The following is a 9,847-nucleotide window of genomic DNA, read 5'->3' as shown; positions in this document are numbered from 1 at the left end:
AGGGATGAATCCACGACTGTTGCCAAGTGCCGAAGTAATCACATCATCATATTTGAGACCTACAGTCCACCACAGTGAGGGGGTTCATTACAGAAAATGATGAGACAGCTCACAGAGGGGATGTGATATGTTTGACACCTGGTCAACAAGACATAAAAAGATGGTTGTTGACTTCAGGAAATCTTGTGCTCCTCTCATATCAATTGGTGGAATTGGTGGAATTAGTTTTAAAAGGAACCCAGGATAAAGAAAATCTGACCACTGGTGGGTCTTTAATGCCTATTTTCTTCAACAGTGCAATACAGCACAATAGTCCTCTTTACATTTGCATTGCACATATGAATATTCTGTTTTTTGTTTTTTTGTTTGTTTCTATTTGATTTTGCGCTGGTTTGGTATATGTTAACAGAAATCCGTGGTTACCTTTTGTTGCACTTTAATGTCTTCATTAGCAATGTTCTGGTTATTTGGATAGATTTGCAAAAAGGGTAAAGGATCTTGGTCTTGGTCTTTACTGTGCATCAGGCAGGAAGTAGGAGAGATGCCAGCTGTCATTGATACTCATTTTGACCTCATTGCATTTGCTTGCATGCCTCTCTTCTCTCCCAACTAAAACACTTATGTGTCTAAAAAATGAAGTATACAAGACATTAAGTTGTGCCACTATTTTGATGAACAAATATTTATTTAAAAGATGGATTAAATTCAATTTGATCTCTTGGACTTATTACAGCACTTTTCTCATAAATCTACTAAATAGTTTAGAGCTAGTCATATTTTTTTTATAGAGAAGTTGTGCAAAACGCTATTTTCTCAGTCCAAGTGAAAATAACATTTTGATGTCACTGCCAGCAAACAGTAAATCATTTTTTTTTTTTATCAATGTGTTTTCATAGGTTTTTCTTGCTTGTGGTTGTTTTTGCGAAATGCATGTCCCAAGTTACTGATAGCAACAGTAAACAAGACCTACTGTAGACAAAATATCATGCCGCTGCAGTAGCAGTTCTAGTATACTCTGTGAAACATAGGCTACTTTAAATAGCCTGTTTCTTCTTCTTTTATGAATTAAAATGTCATTAAATGCCTATGGACAATTCTGATAAATATAGAAGGAAAAATAAAGGTGCCATCATTATAAGTATATGCATTATTTTGAAATGTTTCACTGTTTGACTTACATCTCATGAGGTTTGCAAATGTGAAGTTTCTGTGCATGATAGCATGTCAATAAGACATGTAAATACATTTCTGTTTTATAAAAGGTTACACCATATGCTCAAAAGAGAGAAAATATTTAATTTAAGCTCCATCCCCATTGCTTATAAATGCAGTTTGATACATGTTTGTGATATATTATGTTATGGCTTTCACTTTAAAATACAGAAAATTAGCTCAGTTGGACAGCCATTTAAATTACCTTGCGTGTCAGCCTTGCAAGTGCAGTGTCATATTCTCTCATACATACAATGTATTACTGGCAGCTGATAGCACTGAATAAACCGAATGTCCCAGGGGAGGAACATCTTGCAGCTTCTTTTTGCATAAATCAGTCACTGAGACATTTTAATCAGGTAATTATTCATTCTTTCTGTCAGTGACTGGGGGGATTCATAATGTATTCCAGATCTGCTGGCTTGAATGGCACTATTGGGATCTGGTTAGAGAGCTGAAATGTTTCACCTCACAGGTTCAGAGGGGCAAATATTGCTATAGGGTGTACTGGCAATTTAATACTTCTATATCTAACATAAATAATGAAATTAAAATTTGATGTTTGAAACCAAAAATTATATCTGCCTACATGCTGAATTCTCTACGAGTCCTTCATTTCACAGTGCAGGAGCTTCATTGACCCAGGAGCCATCATTATGAACAAGACATTCTTGAGTCAAATATCTAAAACCCTAGTCCACAGGAAGGAAATGTCATCAGCAGCACTGCACAGTTAAAACTGAACAATACCCCGCTTTATGAGGCAGTTTTGAAGTAGCCCCCCGAGATTGGAGAAAAAGTTGTTGCCCGTAGCGAGTTTGGCATGGACAACCAGGTGACATAAATCAGCATGTTTCTGTGTCCGACTTCATGGTGAACATGTTCATTACCTGAGGAATGCTCATGAATGTTTTTGTTCTCTGAAGTCTCCGCCCAGCTTTACCTCACGCAGATTTGATTGGACGCCATTGAGAACCAACTTTGTTCCTTTTAGAAATCAAAGCCATGCAGCTATATTTTCTTAACATGCTAATGATTTGCCAAAGCATGTGGCTGTGACATACAGCAGGGCCAAAGAGACCTGGCAGCTGATGGCAAACATTCAAACTGCTGTTGTTTGAAACATTCTCAACCTCTCACCTCTCTCCAACGCTGTTCAGACTGTGCTAGGCCTGAGGTCATTTTCCATTCTCTAATGTATGTCAGTGGAGGGAAGCAAAGGTAGGTTTTATTCAAGTGTAAATATATTATATCCCCTCTGGTATATGGTATACAATACAGGTGCCTTGTACAGCTATTGACCTAGTCTGCACCAGCTGCATTGCTTTATTGAGACTAGGTGTCATAGGACACCTGAAGAAAGTTCAGTTCATATACCTCATAATCTAAAACCCATTTATAGAAACAGCCCATTTATAGAAATGCTGGGCCTAATTCTCCACATGTTCTCAATTTTGTTCTGATGGAGGCTCCTCTGTTTTGTGAACTGATTGCTTAACTATCGGTATAGAACAAAATCACACGTGATCACTGATTTCTGTTCCTATAGGATATATATATTTTACACAATATAGCGTGGTGTGTCTGTAAAACCCCAACAAACAAACAGAATGGAATGAAACTCCACTACTGTACTCCACTACTCTGTAGCAGATGATAAATCACTGGGGGAGAGATTTCATAAATGTTCAGTTAATGATTGCTTCTCAGAATTTCTGTCTTTTGGAATTTTTTATGCTGTTGTCTAAAGCTGCAAAGATAGAGACGCCCATTTTAGTTCTGTTTTACACTTTTATTTACTTGAGGTTGGGGAATTACAATTGTGGGCCAAGGACAACAACTCAGGACATTGTGTATATAAGAAAAAGCAAGTGCTTTCTAATGGTTTTATTGGTTTCTTCAATCTCAACAAAGCTAAAATGATTTAAAATTGTACAATTAGACAATGTTCTAACAGAATATCATTTTAAAATGGGAACCAGATACAGCTGTCATAACTGTAATGCCTTCTCTGAATTTTGACTGCAAGTTTAACAACAGTGAAACCTGTTCTGCAAATTGTATTGAAAAACAATTAGGACATCAATCTATACATTTAGGAAATTAATCCTCTTTTTTTGTCTGACTTTCCAAGATTATTGTTTACAATTAATTACAACATGGTAAAATGACAAGGTGTTCTGCTTACTGGGTGTGTTAAGCATTAGGTGTGAAGGGAAAACACATGACAGTCAGTATATAATAAAGAATATTTGAATATTCAAAGAAAAATATTAATAATTCCAAAATAATTTATTGCTATTAAATCAGTCAAAATAAATATATAAAGAACTGTTAAATAATTATAATATCATTTTAATTAGATAAATGCTAAAGAGTCAGTCTTAAAGGGATAGTTCACCCAAAAATGTAATTTCTGTCATTAAATACTCACCCTCATGTTTCAAACCCGTCAGACTTGATCCATCCTCGGAACACAAATGAAGATTTTTAATGAAATCTGAGAGATTTCTGTCCCTCCATTGGCAACTACCCATTTGATGCTTCAAAAAGTTCATAAAGAGATCCTGTTAGGGGGTAACAGTTTAGGACCCAAGGACCAGATGTTTGAAAGAAGACCCGGAGTCAGAATTATAATAAACTGAAGAAAAGTTTTACTGAAGATAGTTTGCAGTTTTATCAGCAGAAGTCAGCTTCAAGACTCACAGGAGTTCGTAGGCCGCCCCGCTTACAGTTACAAAGATCACAGCAGTTATACCCTACACCAAGGTCTAAGCTACGTCATTGGCTAAAAAATAGATAAACATAGTAATTTTCCACACATATACAGATAGATTGAAGCATATCTCCATCGAGTATGCAGCTGACACTCAGACCCTGAAGTTAGGCACGGCATGACCTTCCAGGTCGCAGATTTGGGTTTCTGGGTGCCAACATGTCTAGAACAACAACTCAGTCAATCTCCAATAATGCCAGTGGTTCCTTAACCTGTAACCAAGAAGACTAACACACACACCGACATACAGCTTTTCCAATGTTGGATTTGGCCAGGCTCTATAAACAGGAGAGTATTCTCAAAACATCAAAATAATACGTTCTTTCTCTCAAGGAGAACTACACTTTAGTCTAACTGGAAAGTAAGGCTTTAACAAAGAAATGGTCCCTTAAACTATTGGCTTCAATGACCCCTATGTTTTAACACATTGAAGACCTTTCTCAAACACAAAACAAGTCCCTATTTCATTTCTGGAAGCCGGGCTAAATAAGCAAGCACTGTTACTGCATTCAGATATCAAATAGACATTAAATAATACATGAAAAGAACATTTCAGTAATCACACTGGTAACTTCTATAACAAAGTAAAATCTCATTCAAGTCATTCAACTCATTTGATATTTAGAAGGAAAAATATTGATTAATACCTTGATTATAATCACTCATTATACATTGAAGCAGCAGTGAATTCCAATCCACCCCCTTCAATCCTAAAACTTATCCATATGAATTAAGCGGTTTAGTTTTCTGAAGATATACGATTGCTTCATATGATGAACAGATTGAATTTAGGCTTTTATTCACATATAAACATTCATCAACTCACACATCAGTTGTGGTAAACGGAAGCTCAAGCATGTTCTCTTTACATGCAAGAACCAATGAGGTTCATTCTGGTGTTACGCAGCACATTTGAGCTTCCTCAAGAGCTTTGTTCTCTGTTTGCTAAAAGCCTAAATTCTGTAAAATAAAATCTGTTCATCATATAAAGCATGTCTCTTCAGAAAATTTGGATCATAATCTGCTCGATTCATATTGACTAATTTTATGATCTCTTTATGAACTTCTTGAAGCATCAAAAGTGGTAGTTGCGTAGCTGCCAATGGAGGGACAGACATTTAATTAAAAAGATCTCCTTCTCTGTTCCAGAGGTGAAGGAAAGTCTTAGAGGTTTGGAACGACATGAAGGTGAGTAATTAATGACAGAATTTTCATTTTTGGGTGAAATCACCCTTTAAACCATTAAACTAAAATATCTAGGAAATGTTTAAAGTCACCATAATAAAACTGTATAATGATTAGGCTACCATCAGGATTGTAAAATGTATAAAAGCATATTATTCAATTTGGGTGCCAAAGAAATTCTTTTCAGTGTGCTAAAGTATTATGTTCAGTTTTTTTAACATAGTAATATACAAGAATAAGTTGCACTTTTGGAGAAAAGCTCTAAGAACGTGATAATGATTAACGCATATGCACAGCACAAGAGCCGACAAACACTAAATCTACAATTAAACAATGCTATTTCTGTCACTTTCATAAAAGCCTATTGGAAACTATAGACACACCCCAGACAAGGAGTATTTAACAGACGTTGTCAGTAAATTATTTGGCTGTGTTTCTAAAAAAAAATCTCTGCTCATAAGCAGTGGGTGGAGCATTATTTTAAAACTGCTCTGGTTTGATTGATCTGAAAAAAATATATATATTTATGCTGGAAAAAGAATCAACTTCAAGTGTTCAAGCCACAATCCTTCGACTTCAAATGTTCAGTCTGTTCCTTCATAATGTATTGAGGTTACACATACACATGGTTCCTCTTTCATAGTGGATGAAGCAGAGGAGGACCCTTCCCCTAAACACTTTTTTTTTGGCCATAGAGCTTTGCCCAACACGGTGTTCAGCAATTCCTAGTCTGATGATCTTAAGTCCAATGCTCACGAGTCACAACACTTCTGAGTTTAGAATCCTCAGTCGTCATGTCGCACCCGCCAGAGCCGTCACAAATTGGCTGCTACATCAGAGCTTTCAGCCGTCATGGCCGTCACGCCAGAGTCTTCAGCCGTCATGGCCGTCATGCCAGAGTCTTCAGCCATCATGGCCGTCACGCCTGAGTCTTCAGCCGTCATGGTCGTCACACCAGAGCCTTCAGCCGTCATGGTCGTCACACCAGAGCCTTCAGTCGTCATGGCCGTCACGCCAGAGTCTTCAGCCGTCATGGCCGTCATGCCAGAGCCTTCAGTCGTCATGGCCGTCACGCCAGAGTCTTCAGCCGTCATGGTCGTCACACCAGAGCCTTCAGCCGTCATGGCCGTCATGCCAGAGTCTTCAGTCATCATGGCCGTCACGCCAGAGTCTTCAGCCGTCATGGTCGTCACACCAGAGCCTTCAGCCGTCATGGCCGTCACGCCAGAGTCTTCAGCCGTCATGGCCGTCATGCCAGAGTCTTCAGTCGTCATGGCCGTCATGCCAGAGTCTTCAGCCGTCATGGTCGTCACACCAGAGCCTTCAGCCGTCATGGCCGTCATGCCAGAGTCTTCAGCCGTCGTGGCCATCATGCCAGAGCCATCAGCCGTCATAGCCGTCACACCAGAGCCTTCAGCCATCATGGCAGTCATGCCAGAGTCTTCAGCCATCACACTAGAGCCTTCAGCCGTCATGGCCGTTATGCCAGAGTCTTCAGCCATCATGGCCGTCACACCAGAGTCTTCAGCCGTCATGGTCGTCACACCAGAGCCTTCAGCCATCATGGCCGTCATGCCAGAGCCTTCAGCCGTCTTGGCCGTCATGGCCGTCACACCAGAGTCTTCAGCCGTCATGGCCGTCACGCCAGAGTCTTCAGCCATCATGGCCGTCACACCAGAGTCTTCAGCCGTCATGGTCGTCACACCAGAGCCTTCAGCCATCATGGCCGTCATGCCAGAGCCTTCAGCCGTCTTGGCCGTCATGGCCGTCACACCAGAGTCTTCAGCCATCATGGCCGTCACACCAGAGCCTTCAGCCGTCATGGCCGTCATGCCAGAGTCTTCAGCCGTCGTGGCCATCATGCCAGAGCCATCAGCCGTCATAGCCGTCACACCAGAGCCTTCAGCCATCATGGCAGTCATGCCAGAGTCTTCAGCCATCACACTAGAGCCTTCAGCCGTCATGGCCGTCATGCCAGAGTCTTCAGCCATCATGGCCGTCACACCAGAGTCTTCAGCCGTCATGGCCGTCATGCCAGAGTTTTCAGCCGTCATGGCCGTCACGCCAGAGTCTTCAGCCATCATGGCCGTCATGCCAGAGTCTTCAGCCGTCGTGGCCATCATGCCAGAGCCATCAGCCGTCATAGCCGTCACACCAGAGCCTTCAGCCGTCATGGCCGTCACGCCAGAGTCTTCAGTCGTCATGGCCGTCACGCCAGAGCCTTCAGCCGTCATGGCCGTCACACCAGAGCCTTCAGCCATCATGGCAGTCATGCCAGAGCCTTCAGCCGTCTTGGCCGCCATGGCCGTCACACCAGAGTCTTCAGCCATCATGGCCGTCACACCAGAGCCTTCAGCCGTCATGGCCGTCATGCCAGAGTCTTCAGCCGTCGTGGCCATCATGCCAGAGCCATCAGCCGTCATAGCCGTCACACCAGAGCCTTCAGCCATCATGGCAGTCATGCCAGAGTCTTCAGCCATCACACTAGAGCCTTCAGCCGTCATGGCCGTCATGCCAGAGTCTTCAGTCGTCATGGCCGTCACGCCAGAGTCTTCAGCCGTCATGGTCGTCACACCAGAGCCTTCAGCCGTCATGGCCGTCACGCCAGAGTCTTCAGCCATCATGGCCGTCATGCGAGAGTCTTCAGTCGTCATGGCCGTCACGCCAGAGTCTTCAGCCATCATGGCCGTCACACCAGAGTCTTCAGCTGTCATGGTCGTCACACCAGAGCCTTCAGCCATCATTGCCGTCATGCCAGAGCCTTCAGACGTCTTGGCCGCCATGGCCGTCATGCCAGAGCCATCAGCCGTCATAGCCGTCACACCAGAGCCTTCAGCCATCATGGCAGTCATGCCAGAGTCTTCAGCCATCACACTAGAGCCTTCAGCCGTCATGGCCGTCATGCCAGAGTCTTCAGCCATCATGGCCGTCACACCAGAGTCTTCAGCCGTCATGGTCGTCACACCAGAGCCTTCAGCCGTCATGGCCATCATGCCAGAGTCTTCAGCCATCATGGCCGTCATGCCAGAGTCTTCAGTCGTCATGGCCGTCATGCCAGAGTTTTCAGCCGTCATGGTCGTCACGCCAGAGTCTTCAGCCGTCATGGCCGGCATGCCAGAGTCTTCAGCCGTCGTTGCCATCATGCCAGAGCCATCAGCCATCATAGCCGTCACACCAGAGCCTTCAGCCGTCATGGCCGTCATGCCAGAGTCTTCAGTCGTCATGGCCGTCACGCCAGAGTCTTCAGCCGTCATGGTCGTCACACCAGAGTCTTCAGCCGTCATGGCCGTCACACCAGAGTCTTCAGGGATCATAGCCGTCACACCAGAGCCTTCAGCCGTCATGGTTGTCATGCCAGAGTCTTTAGCCGTCATGGACACCAGAGTCTTCAGCCGTCATGGCCGCCACGCCAGAGTCTCCAGCCATCATGGTCGCTGTGATATCTTCAGTCCTGCCGGCTCCGACCTGGCCACCTGCTTTGCCTGATTTGCCCTGGTCACCTGCTCTGCCGGTTCCATGATCTGTCTCAGTTCCAAGTCTTGTTTTCTGTCCATGGACCTGGCCCTCCGTCCCTCCCCCGGTTCAACCTGTCAGCTGGAGTGCAGATGATAGCCACCAGAGGGCACTTGTCCTGTCTCCTTGATTGTATCATGAACTGCATTTGCCATGATTCATTGCCTGGGCTCATTATGTTCTGATTCCTGTCACCTGTGTATTATTATCTTGTTCTGTGTGTTCAGTCATTCTTTGTGAAATCTTGCTGCATATTTGTGTTACACTGCATTTCAGAATGCTATTTCTGCTTACATTGTCATGGTCTTGTTCTTCTGCCTGTCTCCCTGGATTGCCCTGTTTGCCTGTGCCTTGGACCTTTGTCTGTATCTAGATTGTTTACCTGGTGGTTTTGACCTTATGCATGTTAAATGGATTATGATTATGGATTGCACTCGATAAAGCTTGCATTTGGATCTCCTAGTCACGTCTTCAAGCAGTACATATTACACAATCATTCTTTGTTTGTCCTGCGCCTCCCTGAAGATCTGCTGGTAATTTATGAATATAGGTCTTGACACAATTAATTCAATATTGTGTTGAGTAATTTAATTCCCAAGTCCTCTTCAATCTGACAAAATGAGTTAAACTTCAATCAGCAAAGAGTTGATGCTCTAATGCACCCACAGTTAATATTTACAAAACCTGTTAATATTCAGAGCTGAAACCTCAGAATATGAAAAAAAGAACATTCTGTCATTTATTCATCATTTACAACCCTCTATAGTTGTTCCAAACCTGTATGGCTTTCTTTCATCTGTGCAACACAAAAATGTCTCATGTTGTTTGTTTTGTTGGACCCATAGACTGTAAAAAAATATGGACGTAGTGTCCGTGATGTCACCCGTAGGTTTCTGAAGACCGTTTTTGAAGCCTAAAGTGGGCATGGCCGACCGTCGCCATCTTGGCAGCGCGTCACTCCCAAATTTATTTATTTTTACAGTCAGACAATGAGCTGAGGTAACGTGATGGCTAACAGACAGCAGACAAACGGCTAATGATGACTAATGACCACAGCAGCGGGAATCCACCCATCACTCTAAAGTGGACACCCTTAATTATGCCTTCAAACATCTTTTTTGTCCAAATCTCTCTATCCTTTAACCTTGACTTGAGGCAGAA

This window comes from Abramis brama, assembly GCF_963993115.1.
Source record: "Abramis brama genome assembly, chromosome: 7".
NCBI classification, from domain to species: domain Eukaryota; kingdom Metazoa; phylum Chordata; class Actinopteri; order Cypriniformes; family Leuciscidae; genus Abramis; species Abramis brama.
This window is presented reverse-complemented; position numbering follows the sequence as displayed.